At 31.8% G+C, this 15,445-nt stretch overlaps 2 pseudogenes; one reads left to right on the top strand and one right to left on the bottom strand.

The window, feature by feature from the left end:
* Positions 1–7,133: 7,133 nt before the first annotated feature.
* On the bottom strand, positions 7,134–7,602 carry LOC113377742 (annotated as a pseudogene).
* Positions 7,603–9,587: 1,985 nt separating this feature from the next.
* Positions 9,588–10,056, top strand: LOC113377743 (annotated as a pseudogene).
* Positions 10,057–15,445: the final 5,389 nt, after the last annotated feature.

The following is a 15,445-nucleotide window of genomic DNA, read 5'->3' as shown; positions in this document are numbered from 1 at the left end:
TATAGATAATAATAATAATAACAATAATAATAATAATAAATAGTAGTAGTATGCCCGAAGGCAGGTCCATGGTGTGAAAGTACTACAAAATCAATGATTTGCCTCTCCTTGCTTATTTATTATTCTAATTAACAACCATTAATCACTTTTTAATCTTTTTTATCAATCTTTCTTTTCAAATTTCTGCTGCCATGCTTCTTGCTCCTGCGCTTCGGCTTTCAGTTTCCTGTATTTTTTCCAGGCGTAGCACTTTATTAGTCTCTTCCGCAAGTCGAGACTCAGTTCGCTTGTCAGTAGCGTGAATGCCGCCTTGGCGCTTGCAATCCTTGTCTTGATCTCTCTCGTGCAGCATCCGTCTCTGGTCAGGATGCTTCCCAAGTATTTGAAATAATCCACGTCTTCCAATTCTCGATGTCGTTATTCTTAGGAGATCATCTCGTTCTGTGACTTTCGATTTGTCGATGTTGATCTCAATTCCGTATCTTCTGCTCACTTCAACGATCCTGCTCATCATGTTTTGTAGCTCGGTTTTGGTTTTCGATATCACCCCGAGATCATTGGCGTACTTTATGGTGGTGATTCTTGTTCCTCCAATTGAAAAATCTACTGCACCTTCAAGTGCCTCGTTGACGAATCATTCGCTGTACAGATTGAATAGGATCAGTGACATGCAACATCCTTACTCTCCCAATTTCAACGCTGTTTGTGTCTTCTTGATTCACTTGAACCTTCACTTTCGGTCCCATATAAAGATTCTGGATCAGCCTGTGGTCTCTTCAATCGATTCCATAAGTGTATTCCAGTTCACTCTGTCAAAGGTTTTCTGCCAATCTATAAAGCCGAAACAGATGTTCTCGTTAAGATCGAGACATTTGTCCGACATTATTCCCAATACTTCAATGGCGTATCTGGTGCTTCATTTGCTAAAACTAAACTGATCTTTGCTCATGGCCTGCTCGACCTTATTTTATAGTCGCGTCGTAAGGATTTTGGTCAGTACATTTCCTGCATGCGAAGTCACACTGATCGTTCTGTGGTCCCTGCATTTGTCCGCTTTGGGCTTTTTCTGAAGAGCTATCATCGTGACATCCAGGAAGTCCTTTAGCCACTGCTACTCCACCCTGGATTTGTCTCCTCTGGAATAGTTCGTTGTAAAACCGTCCGATTCGGTTACACCCTGCCCCTGCCATTTTACTTCGCTCAGTCCCACGACGTCCACTCTGCACTTGTCCATTTCTCTCTTGAGGTTCTCCAGTTTTCCTGCCTTCATCATTATCCTCACGTTCTACGGCATATCGACCGCAGTTTTGTTGCTACTTTCGATGGCTTTCGCCGCCATAGCCTCCACCCGGAAATCCAAACGGGAGGTCATTACTCCGGAATATTTTACAGAATAGAAAGCCATCATTTGAACCATTTTCTTGTAAAATACTCTTACACCTACTCCGTGAAGAATGTAATGTTGTAGTATTTTTCTTTTCCTTTACACATCGCAGCACCCGGAGCAGCTGCAACCGTCATTTGGGTCGCTCGGGACTTTTTGATCTGGAGACATCTCGAGCACCATTTGCTCTGTGCCTCCAGCCAATACTGGTGTCGCTGCTGCCCGACACTAGCCAACTCGATTAGACAATTTTGCTGTTTCCAGCTATTCGCCGAATCAGTTCGGGGAGTATATATATATATTTATATATATATATATATATATATATATATATATATTTATATTTATATATATATATATATATATATATTTATATATATATATATATATATATATATATATATATATATATATATATAATATATGGGTTCGTCGTGGCGAAGGTCGTTAACGCGTTGACTTTGTATGGACAGGGCGCGCGCGTTTGTTTCCCCGCTCTGGCAATCTGACATCGGGCAGTGCGATGTCCATTTTCAATTGAAAATATAGATCAAAATATGTTTCCAATTGAAAATTAGCCCATCTCGGGCACTGCGGTGTGAAATGGCAATGGGAAATCTCTCACACTAATCTTCCCTGTATCGAGTTGGAGTTTTAACTCAGCTCACAGACCTGCCCTAGGTCAGAAAATTTTGAAATTACTTGAATCTCTTTTCGCGGTGAGGTAATTAACGATGCTTTCCCACAAACTTCGATAAGTTTTATTCAAAAATAATAAAATATTTGATTTTAAATTTCATCAACATTTTTTGAGCGTTCGTTGAGCTTAATTTTTAGTTTATAAGGTTTTTGCATTTGTTTCAGCTAGTAAACTTATTAAATCGATTTGTAGTTATCTTGCCAAAATATACACACCGAACTCATATAGTTAAAAATCACGTAATATTTCGAATCGTTCAAAAATCGACTCATCAAAAAATATAATTACTTATATGTAATTGGTTTAAACCTTGGATTTTTCTACCCAAAATAATTGCTTCAATAATGTTGCCTATAATATTTATAATTTCGTACCATATTTTAACCGGCTTTTAGTAATTTACGATCTAAATTACATTTTTCTCACTAATAATTCAATATACATTATTATTTATGTTCATATTTGAAGTGAATTAATTTGTCAAATCCTGTTCACGTGTGCTCTATTCAACCTACGATCAACAAAATTATTGCAGTAAATTGAGAGGAAAAAAGCGTGTATCGGAAATAGGCTAATTTTTATCTTAAGTTCAGAAGTGAAAACAATTTGCACTCCGTCACCACCCACCACATTAATTGGATTAAAGCTCTTTTAATTCTGATTTTATCAAAACTTGTAATACACTATTTTAAAAGTAATTAAATGAGCTACAACTTTCTCTATCATAAATTTTACCGTAACTTTTCTTATTTTGAAATGGCAAAGGATTGAAAGACTCGAAAGACACTCTGGTTGGACACTCTGTTAATATTTGTGTAACAGAAAAAAAATAACAAGCAATATTTAGTCAGAAAAAAACCTTTTTATTTTCATTTATATACCTTTATACGTATCTTTTATTTTTTTAAATAGATTTTTTTTATGAAATCATGAGCTTTTTGGAAATCGTTTGCACTAAAGTTGTGGTATTTTCTAGAATCTGTCAAGATCTCTTAAACCAAATTAATTCTAGAGGAAATACGATTATTTTTAATTTTTGTGGAATTGGCACTCAAAAACTATTTGCTTTAAATGAAAAAATATTATATGCGTCTTTTATCTGCATGATAGCTCACTCATTTTACACGCAGAAGTACTCATTTTAAAGCTTATTTTGAGTACTATCAAACCCCATTTTCATATCGTTTTAGAACAATTTATAGAATAGCGATTTATTAGGATTTTATTTGATATAATTTTATTCATTACATAATTTTTGTTGAAATGTATATTTTTGAAATATTTGCGAAAAACGACGAAAAACGCAAAAAAAACAAATTTTCAGTAGCCAGTAACTTAAAAAGTAATTTCTTTTTTGAAAAACATTATTAAACATTTTTCTCTTCTAATTAGTTCTTTTATCGATATCCGACGTTATTTTGTAAAAGATACAATTGCACTATTGAAAAGAGATGTCATCCACCCGGGCAGTGGCAAAGGAGTCTGAATTATTTTCACTTTTAAACTTGAAAGTAAGATGAATCTAATTCCAAAATTTCATACAAATTGGAGCACATTAAAAATCTTCAGACCCGAAATGCTTCATTGTCTTGAGTAAATATTTCGTATCCAATGCCAAACATATGAATTTTTGACACAATGAAACTTCTAAATAATTGTTTGAATAAGTAAATTATTTTTGTATCGTGATTTGGTAAAGTAAGGCAAAAGACGACTGCATTTAAAAGTTAAAAAATAATTATCTGCCAAAGTGAATTATAGGCTAAGTTTGATGTGCGATCACTTACAAACGCATGCGCAGACTGCATCACCTGTCAGATGTTGATTGTAAATCTTATATTATTTTAACTTTTGGTACATCTCAGCTGCTTTTCAGCAATAATAATGTAGTCATTACATTTTGCTTATTCATAATCATAAATATATTATAAATAATAAATAAAAATATAAATATATATTATATTTTAATATTGTCTTAGCCTATAAGTGAATGGAAATGTTTGGCAAATGACAGTCTTCACTTGTTTTTAATGTCAAACTATGCCTTAAATATTTTCAAGATCAAACAATGATAAGCGGTTTTTTGTAATTTTTTCCATTTATTTCTACAATCTAACTATATTTCTATGAATCAAAAAATTCTAGAAAACTTCCCAAACAAACATTAGGAAGACTCATGAAAATCCGAATTATAGTTTAGGAGGATTAATCATTGATTAATCCTCCTAAATTCATACATTGTTACAGAAGAATTTTATATATAATATATATATATATGTAGCGGGTTGCCAACACGCATAGCGGCTTGTCAACACGCATCACATGTCTCTGGACAGATTGGCCCATATAGTGACAGCACTGAGAAAAACAAAAGGAAATTGAAGTGTCAGATCAGATCTCGTTTTTGTTTGCTCCATGTTCGAAATGCCAAAATTATAATTCTTAACTTTTTTACCTTTTTTTATATAAATACTCAAATAATATCTACGTTGTGTAAATGATAAATATAATCACACATAGTGTTGTTACTATTGTCATAATAAACAATATACGTAGTATAAAGAACACGAGTTTCTTTAGTGGTGACCGCGAACGTGAATTAATAGCACGCATATAGAAGGAAAGAAGGTAAGAAGATCAAGACATATTTTGAAGTAGCACAAAAAAAATAAATTGAAGTCTCAAGAATTACTAAGAAAAGAATTTTTAAAAATATAAATAATTATTATAAATGGCTCACAACCGCCATAACTAGAAGAACATTCTAATCCTACAACTGAGACTCCGACCACGCACTTCAAGATCAACAATAACACGTGCTCAATAAATCACTTACTATCATGGTAAATAAGTCGATAATAAGCACCATGGCAACAGACAGGGAGCAAACAATTTGGCAACCGCCACATACACTCAACCGCTAACTCACCAGCGAAGGGCCACATACACTCAACCGCTAACTCACCAGCGAAGGGCCACATACAATCAACCGCTAACTCACCAGCGAAGGGCCACATACAATCAACCGCTAACTCACCAGCGAAGGGCTACATACAATCAACCGCTAACTCACTAGCGAAGGGCCACATACAATCAACCGCTAACTCACCAACGAAGGGCCACATACACTCAACCGCTAACTCACCAGCGAAGGGCCACATACACTCAACCGCTAACTCACCAGCGAAGTGTCAAATATACTCAGCCGCTAACTCACCAGCGAAGGGCCACATCTACTCAACCGCTAACTCACCAGCGAAGGGCCACGTAAGCAATCAACAAACTCAACAAGCCAACACGGCAATTTATCACACAATCTCAACCAAAAGAAATTTACAAGGAAGTTCAAGAATGGCAGTCAGAGATGCGAAACAATCTTTTTCATTAGGGCGGAGTGATGTAGCGGGTTGCCAACACGCATAGCGGCTTGTCAACACGCATCACATGTCTCTGGACAGATTGGCCCATATAGTGACAGCACTGAGAAAAACAAAAGGAAATTGAAGTGTCAGATCAGATCTCGTTTTTGTTTGCTCCATGTTCGAAATGCCAAAATTATAATTCTTAACTTTTTTACCTTTTTTTATATAAATACTCAAATAATATCTACGTTGTGTAAATGATAAATATAATCACACATAGTGTTGTTACTATTGTCATAATAAACAATATACGTAGTATAAAGAACACGAGTTTCTTTAGTGGTGACCGCGAACGTGAATTAATAGCACGCATATAGAAGGAAAGAAGGTAAGAAGATCAAGACATATTTTGAAGTAGCACAAAAAAAATAAATTGAAGTCTCAAGAATTACTAAGAAAAGAATTTTTAAAAATATAAATAATTATTATAAATGGCTCACAACCGCCATAACTAGAAGAACATTCTAATCCTACAACTGAGACTCCGACCACGCACTTCAAGATCAACAATAACACGTGCTCAATAAATCACTTACTATCATGGTAAATAAGTCGATAATAAGCACCATGGCAACAGACAGGGAGCAAACAATTTGGCAACCGCCACATACACTCAACCGCTAACTCACCAGCGAAGGGCCACATACACTCAACCGCTAACTCACCAGCGAAGGGCCACATACAATCAACCGCTAACTCACCAGCGAAGGGCCACATACAATCAACCGCTAACTCACCAGCGAAGGGCTACATACAATCAACCGCTAACTCACTAGCGAAGGGCCACATACAATCAACCGCTAACTCACCAACGAAGGGCCACATACACTCAACCGCTAACTCACCAGCGAAGGGCCACATACACTCAACCGCTAACTCACCAGCGAAGTGTCAAATATACTCAGCCGCTAACTCACCAGCGAAGGGCCACATCTACTCAACCGCTAACTCACCAGCGAAGGGCCACGTAAGCAATCAACAAACTCAACAAGCCAACACGGCAATTTATCACACAATCTCAACCAAAAGAAATTTACAAGGAAGTTCAAGAATGGCAGTCAGAGATGCGAAACAATCTTTTTCATTAGGGCGGAGTGATGTAGCGGGTTGCCAACACGCATAGCGGCTTGTCAACACGCATCACATGTCTCTGGACAGATTGGCCCATATAGTGACAGCACTGAGAAAAACAAAAGGAAATTGAAGTGTCAGATCAGATCTCGTTTTTGTTTGCTCCATGTTCGAAATGCCAAAATTATAATTCTTAACTTTTTTACCTTTTTTTATATAAATACTCAAATAATATCTACGTTGTGTAAATGATAAATATAATCACACATAGTGTTGTTACTATTGTCATAATAAACAATATACGTAGTATAAAGAACACGAGTTTCTTTATATATATATATATATATATATATATATATATATATATATATATATTCGGGGAGTATATATTAATATACATACATACATATATATATATATATATATACATATAAATTCATCATAAATATATATATATATATATATATATATATGTATATATATATATAAATATATACATATAAATTCATCATAAATTTTTTATTTAGGTAAACTACAGATAATAATTAAATCATTTCTAAATTAAATCAACTAACTTAAACCTATTATGCTGTGGCTCAGGTATCACATGAAAGTATTTTTTATAAATTGTTGTTCCTCTTCGTTCAGCATAGATTCTTTGAACCCAAGTGTGTTCCCAATTCGGATCAAATTTTTCACATGTTACAAGAACTTTGCCATGTTCCATTGCAAATAATGTTCCATTTTTACTCAGTCCAACATTTAAGCCAGGATGAAATCTCAATGTTAGTTGTGTAGCTAATAAAGTTCCTGCTGTGACTGTATGCCCATCTTGAACCTTCCATCCACGAGGTTTTGGCCTTGCGTGACCCTTTTGATTTCTTGTACTACCTCCAGTTTTCTTACTAGCTTCTCTTATGTAAACTGCATTAATTGCAGCAGCATGTGGAGAAACTAATTTAGATGTTTGATTTAAACTTTTGATTAATATTGACATATTTAACGATGGAGATAAATAAAGAGCAAGAAATATATATAATATATATATATATATATATATATATAAATATATATATATATATTTATTTATTTATTTATTTATATTACGCCAATAAATACAGTTAATTATATAGTAATGTAACATAATAATGTTAAACTATGCTATTTTTACAAACACATACAAACACACATACGGGCACCTATGCATACACTCGTACATACATACGTCCGCACATGCACTTATATGTAGACTCAAACGCACTAAACTATATTTGTAAGAGTAATGCTAACAAATTCTAATAAGTATTATTTCTTTTGATAATGTTGATAAATGTATTATGTGATGAATTAAAAAAGTTTAGTTTTGAGCACTGTTCATTGACCACCATTGCTACTCTGTTCATTGGACCGTTCAATATATAGTTTTTCGTCGTTTTTGAAGTCTGCACAATACGGTTTGTTCTTAATCCTTGTCTCAGGCATATCAAATTAATTTTTTCTAGAATCTCAGGAGAATCAATCGAGCCATTTACTGTCTTATGAAAAAAAAAAGATTAGTAATTTGCTGTCGTTTGCTTAGGTTATTGTCCTCGCATTTCAGTAAAACTTTTTCGCTTTCATGTGCACTTATTCTTTTCGATTGCGCAAAGTGCTTAAGGTATTTTTCAAATTTACTTTGCACTCTATTATATGTATATATATATATATATATATATATATATATGTATATATATATATAATAATAATGGATGTACTGCCCTAGGGCAGGTCTGTGAGCTGAGTTAAAACTCCAACTCGATACAGGGAAGATTAGTGTGAGAGATTTCCCATTGCCATTTCACACCGCAGTGCCCGAGATGGGCTAATTTTCAATTGGAAACATATTTTGATCTATATTTTCAATTGAAAATGGACATCGCACTGCCCGATGTCAGATTGCCAGAGCGGGGAAACAAACGCGCGCGCCCTGTCCATACAAAGTCAACGCGTTAACGACCTTCGCCACGACGAACCCATATATATATATATATATATATATATATATATGGGTTCGTCGTGGCGAAGGTCGTTAACGCGTTGACTTTGTATGGACAGGGCGCGCGCGTTTGTTTCCCCGCTCTGGCAATCTGACATCGGGCAGTGCGATGTCCATTTTCAATTGAAAATATAGATCAAAATATGTTTCCAATTGAAAATTAGCCCATCTCGGGCACTGCGGTGTGAAATGGCAATGGGAAATCTCTCACACTAATCTTCCCTGTATCGAGTTGGAGTTTTAACTCAGCTCACAGACCTGCCCTAGGGCAGTACATCCATTATTATTATATATATATACATATATATATATATACATATAATAGAGTGCAAAGTAAATTTGAAAAATACCTTAAGCACTTTGCGCAATCGAAAAGAATAAGTGCACATGAAAGCGAAAAAGTTTTACTGAAATGCGAGGACAATAACCTAAGCAAACGACAGCAAATTACTAATCTTTTTTTTTTTTTCATAAGACAGTAAATGGCTCGATTGATTCTCCTGAGATTCTAGAAAAAATTAATTTGATATGCCTGAGACAAGGATTAAGAACAAACCGTATTGTGCAGACTTCAAAAACGACGAAAAACTATATATTGAACGGTCCAATGAACAGAGTAGCAATGGTGGTCAATGAACAGTGCTCAAAACTAAACTTTTTTAATTCATCACATAATACATTTATCAACATTATCAAAAGAAATAATACTTATTAGAATTTGTTAGCATTACTCTTACAAATATAGTTTAGTGCGTTTGAGTCTACATATAAGTGCATGTGCGGACGTATGTATGTACGAGTGTATGCATAGGTGCCCGTATGTGTGTTTGTATGTGTTTGTAAAAATAGCATAGTTTAACATTATTATGTTACATTACTATATAATTAACTGTATTTATTGGCGTAATATAAATAAATAAATAAATATATATATATATTTATATATATATATATATATATTATATATATATTTCTTGCTCTTTATTTATCTCCATCGTTAAATATGTCAATATTAATCAAAAGTTTAAATCAAACATCTAAATTAGTTTCTCCACATGCTGCTGCAATTAATGCAGTTTACATAAGAGAAGCTAGTAAGAAAACTGGAGGTAGTACAAGAAATCAAAAGGGTCACGCAAGGCCAAAACCTCGTGGATGGAAGGTTCAAGATGGGCATACAGTCACAGCAGGAACTTTATTAGCTACACAACTAACATTGAGATTTCATCCTGGCTTAAATGTTGGACTGAGTAAAAATGGAACATTATTTGCAATGGAACATGGCAAAGTTCTTGTAACATGTGAAAAATTTGATCCGAATTGGGAACACACTTGGGTTCAAAGAATCTATGCTGAACGAAGAGGAACAACAATTTATAAAAAATACTTTCATGTGATACCTGAGCCACAGCATAATAGGTTTAAGTTAGTTGATTTAATTTAGAAATGATTTAATTATTATCTGTAGTTTACCTAAATAAAAAATTTATGATGAATTTATATGTATATACTAGCTGACCCGGCAAACGTTGTTTTGCTAAGTAAGTTATTTTATAAACAATTTCTAGAGTATCTAAAAAATTAATACTTTTTGTGTAAGGATGTGTTGTTTGTATTGCTATATACAATGAGGTATTATAGAAACAATAAACCCCATTAGTTTGTATATATTTTATTAATACAACCAAACTGAAAGTTTTATACACTTTCTATAGAAAACATGGCATAATTCAATCCAAGTCTTTGTTGGTCTTTCGACTTATATAGTCATTACAAATTCCATTTAATCGATTAATGAATGCGTTTCAAATTTTTTGAAATTTTTTTTGGATTCTGGATTTTGTGTATAATTGTAAATAATACTATTGAGCTTATACAAATTTCTCAAATTTCTGCGAGGAGAGATACAAAATGATTTAGGTATCTCTTTTTTGACCTGCTTTTTGAAAAGTTTCTAGTAATATTCGATGAATAAAAGTAAATTTAATAAAAAGTATATATGTAGAACAGGGCAAGGCACAAAGGTCCAATTTGACTTTAAGCAAATATAAATTTCATTATGAAAATCAAACCAATTACATCACAACAAATGACACATTTCAAATGAACAATTATCTGACTACGTTCAGTAAAACTACCAGCTACTTCATCATTGTAAAAACGTGCTTTTTTGCTGTCTTTAAAAAAAAAATTATCTAGACCTTTTTACCCTATAACGGGGTAACTTGGAACGGCCAGATGGCAAGCAGGTCTAATGTCATATTTTAATTTCAAAGGTATTTTACAAAATAATTACATTTTCAACTAATTGCTAGAAAACTACCAATGGAAGAAAATACTTTTACTATGGATTTTCAAAGATTACCATTTATCTCCCAATACCAAAGTCATAAGAATCAAGGTTATAGCTGATTATACATATTTTTCCCTTTACATTCAAATACTGCTGTTAAACAATGCTTAGCTTTACTGGTTTTTGACACTTCGGTCGTGGATCTTCATATATTACTATCCATTCTTGAATAAATTCAGAAAATTATAACTGGAAATAAGCTATTCGACAAAATGTTCCTTTGATCGATTCCAAATTTAGGTTCTAAATCTAAATAATCTAGAAAAGGTTTTATAAATACCAATGAGTACATAATTATACAAATAAGTTCTTTCAGAGCATTGTGTTTGAGAAAAATATGATTTGTCAACCATACTGAGTTATACATAGTTCGCTTCACTGTTTATACGAATGGGCAATGGCACTATCATTATATTATAATTGTTAATTATTTATTTCAAATAAATAATTTTATTATTAATTCCTTACAAATATTGAATTGTCATCCATGCGTGATTACATAGCTGTCATTTGCTTATTGTTATTCCAAGTCGAACAGGATAAAAGGTATCCTATGTCCTTCTCCTGGCTCTGAACCAACTTTTACCAACTTTACCAAAGCCAATTTTCAGTTAAATCGGTTCAGCCTTCTTGAGTTATAAGTTCTGACGATATATCTCCAGAATGCACAAACCGAATTCGACAATTTTGCATTTGCTGAAAAGGTCTGGGGCTCCGTGAGGTTTATAGCTGGGTTATAATATATGAGAACCAAAAACTAATATTCTATCACGATAGTTAACATAAGGTAGTCGATTACTTCAATTAGACCTTTTTATTGTCCAATCAAAGCACCAACTTTTACCAACTTTACCAAAGCCAATTTTCAGTTAAATCGGTTCAGCCTTCTTGAGTTATAAGTTCTGACAATATAACTCCAGAATGCACAAACCGAATTCGACAATTTTGCATTCGCTGGAAAGGTCTGGGGCTCCGTGAGGTTTATAGCTGGGTTATAATATATGAGAACCAAAAACTAATATTCTATCACTATAGTTAACTTAAGGTAGTCGATTACTTCAATTAGACCTTTTTATTGTCGAATCAAAGCACATTTGCTGATAATATATATATGCCAATTAGTTGTAAACACCTGAAACATTTTATAAGATATGTATAAAGAAATTACAAATTAACAACAATTAATGTATAACTATTTACATTTTTATTACAAATTTTGAGGTTATGTCAAGAAACTATATTTCAGAATATTTTTTGTTATTAATTTGTTGATGATTATACTTATTGCTGATATATAATATAAACACCTCAAATACTCTATTTAAATACGTATAAACAAATATACATAAATACCTAATTATATAAATAATTACATTTCCATTTTCAAGAAATAAATTTCCCCATCGTCCATCTAGCATCGCTTGGTATTATTAAGAATTAATTTATTTGCCACTTTGTATTAATTTTCCGTGGCGATTAAAATATTTATATTATTCACGTAATAATTTTCAAATAATGGTCATTAGGAAATGCATATTAATATATTTGTATCAAAACAGAAACACCGAATGACAGTTGACAATCGAATGTAAATGTCATGGATGAAATCATTAATAGTATCATAGATTGAATAAACTACATGGATAGTTTATAAATAATTAATTTTGAATTAGAATGAAATAAAGGGATAAAAAGTATCCTATGTCCTTCTCCTGGCTCTAAACTACCTCCCTGCCAATTTTCATCTAAATCGGTTCAGCCGTTCGTGAGTTATAAGTGGTAGCACATAAGGCGATCCTCTTTTATATATATAGATTTATATATATATATATATACATATATATATATATATATATATTTATGATGAATTTATATGTATATATATATATATATATATATATATATATGTATGTATGTATATTAATATATACTCCCCGAATATATATATATATATATATATATATATATATATATATATATATAAAATTCTTCTGTAACAATGTATGAATTTAGGAGGATTAATCAATGATTAATCCTCCTAAACTATAATTCGGATTTTCATGAGTCTTCCTAATGTTTGTTTGGGAAGTTTTCTAGAATTTTTTGATTCATAGAAATATAGTTAGATTGTAGAAATAAATGGAAAAAATTACAAAAAACCGCTTATCATTGTTTGATCTTGAAAATATTTAAGGCATAGTTTGACATTAAAAACAAGTGAAGACTGTCATTTGCCAAACATTTCCATTCACTTATAGGCTAAGACAATATTAAAATATAATATATATTTATATTTTTATTTATTATTTATAATATATTTATGATTATGAATAAGCAAAATGTAATGACTACATTATTATTGCTGAAAAGCAGCTGAGATGTACCAAAAGTTAAAATAATATAAGATTTACAGTCAACATCTGACAGGTGATGCAGTCTGCGCATGCGTTTGTAAGTGATCGCACATCAAACTTAGCCTATAATTCACTTTGGCAGATAATTATTTTTTAACTTTTAAATGCAGTCGTCTTTTGCCTTACTTTACCAAATCACGATACAAAAATAATTTACTTATTCAAACAATTATTTAGAAGTTTCATTGTGTCAAAAATTCATATGTTTGGCATTGGATACGAAATATTTACTCAAGACAATGAAGCATTTCGGGTCTGAAGATTTTTAATGTGCTCCAATTTGTATGAAATTTTGGAATTAGATTCATCTTACTTTCAAGTTTAAAAGTGAAAATAATTCAGACTCCTTTGCCACTGCCCGGGTGGATGACATCTCTTTTCAATAGTGCAATTGTATCTTTTACAAAATAACGTCGGATATCGATAAAAGAACTAATTAGAAGAAAAAAATGTTTAATAATGTTTTTCAAAAAAGAAATTACTTTTTAAGTTACTGGCTACTGAAAATTTGTTTTTTTGCGTTTTTCGTCGTTTTTCGCAAATATTTCAAAAATATACATTTCAACAAAAATTATGTAATGAATAAAATTATATCAAATAAAATCCTAATAAATCGCTATTCTATAAATTGTTCTAAAACGATATGAAAATGGGGTTTGATAGTACTCAAAATAAGCTTTAAAATGAGTACTTCTGCGTGTAAAATGAGTGAGCTATCATGCAGATAAAAGACGCATATAATATTTTTTCATTTAAAGCAAATAGTTTTTGAGTGCCATTTCCACAAAAATTAAAAATAATCGTATTTCCTCTAGAATTAATTTGGTTTAAGAGATCTTGACAGATTTTAGAAAATACCACAACTTTAGTGCAAACGATTTCCAAAAAGCTCATGATTTCATAAAAAAAATCTATTTAAAAAAATAAAAGATACGTATAAAGGTATATAAATGAAAATAAAAAGGTTTTTTTCTGACTAAATATTGCTTGTTATTTTTTTTCTGTTACACAAATATTAACAGAGTGTCCAACCAGAGTGTCTTTCGAGTCTTTCAATCCTTTGCCATTTCAAAATAAGAAAAGTTACGGTAAAATTTATGATAGAGAAAGTTGTAGCTCATTTAATTACTTTTAAAATAGTGTATTACAAGTTTTGATAAAATCAGAATTAAAAGAGCTTTAATCCAATTAATGTGGTGGGTGGTGACGGAGTGCAAATTGTTTTCACTTCTGAACTTAAGATAAAAATTAGCCAATTTCCGATACACGCTTTTTTCCTCTCAATTTACTGCAATAATTTTGTTGATCGTAGGTTGAATAGAGCACACGTGAACAGGATTTGACAAATTAATTCACTTCAAATATGAACATAAATAATAATGTATGTTGAATTATTAGTGAGAAAAATGTAATTTAGATCGTAAATTACTAAAAGCCGGTTAAAATATGGTACGAAATTATAAATATTATTGACAACATTATTGAAGCAATTATTTTGGGTAGAAAAATCCAAGGTTTAAACCAATTACATATAAGTAATTATATTTTTTGATGAGTCGATTTTTGAACGATTCGAAATATTACGTGATTTTTAACTATATGAGTTCGGTGTGTATATTTTGGCAAGATAACTACAAATCGATTTAATAAGTTTACTAGCTGAAACAAATGCAAAAACCTTATAAACTCAAAAATTAAGCTCAACGAACGCTCAAAAAATGTTGATGAAATTTAAAATCAAATATTTTATTATTTTTGAATAAAACTTATCGAAGTTTGTGGGAAAGCATCGTTAATTACCTCACCGCGAAAAGAGATTCAAGTAATTTCAAAATTTTCTAAAATTATTTTTTACGGCTAATCAACGTTAAATTTATATAATAATAGTTTATTCAAATTTTGAAAAAAATAGGTTTTCCATGGTGGAATAAAAAAGATGAAAATTCAACGAAAAGTTTTCATTGATGAACATCAAGCTGTAACTAGAGTGAAGTAAGTTATATGAAAATTATGTTTTTGATAACTACAATTTATAAAAAACTTAAAAAACAACATACAATTATTTA

The sequence above is a fragment of the Ctenocephalides felis genome, unplaced genomic scaffold (assembly GCF_003426905.1).
Source record: "Ctenocephalides felis isolate EL2017-DRISC unplaced genomic scaffold, ASM342690v1 CF-g0.4_SCAFFOLD_01886, whole genome shotgun sequence".
Lineage (NCBI taxonomy): Eukaryota > Metazoa > Arthropoda > Insecta > Siphonaptera > Pulicidae > Ctenocephalides > Ctenocephalides felis.
Note: the sequence above shows the minus strand (reverse complement) of the source record. Positions and strands in the feature narration are given on the sequence as shown.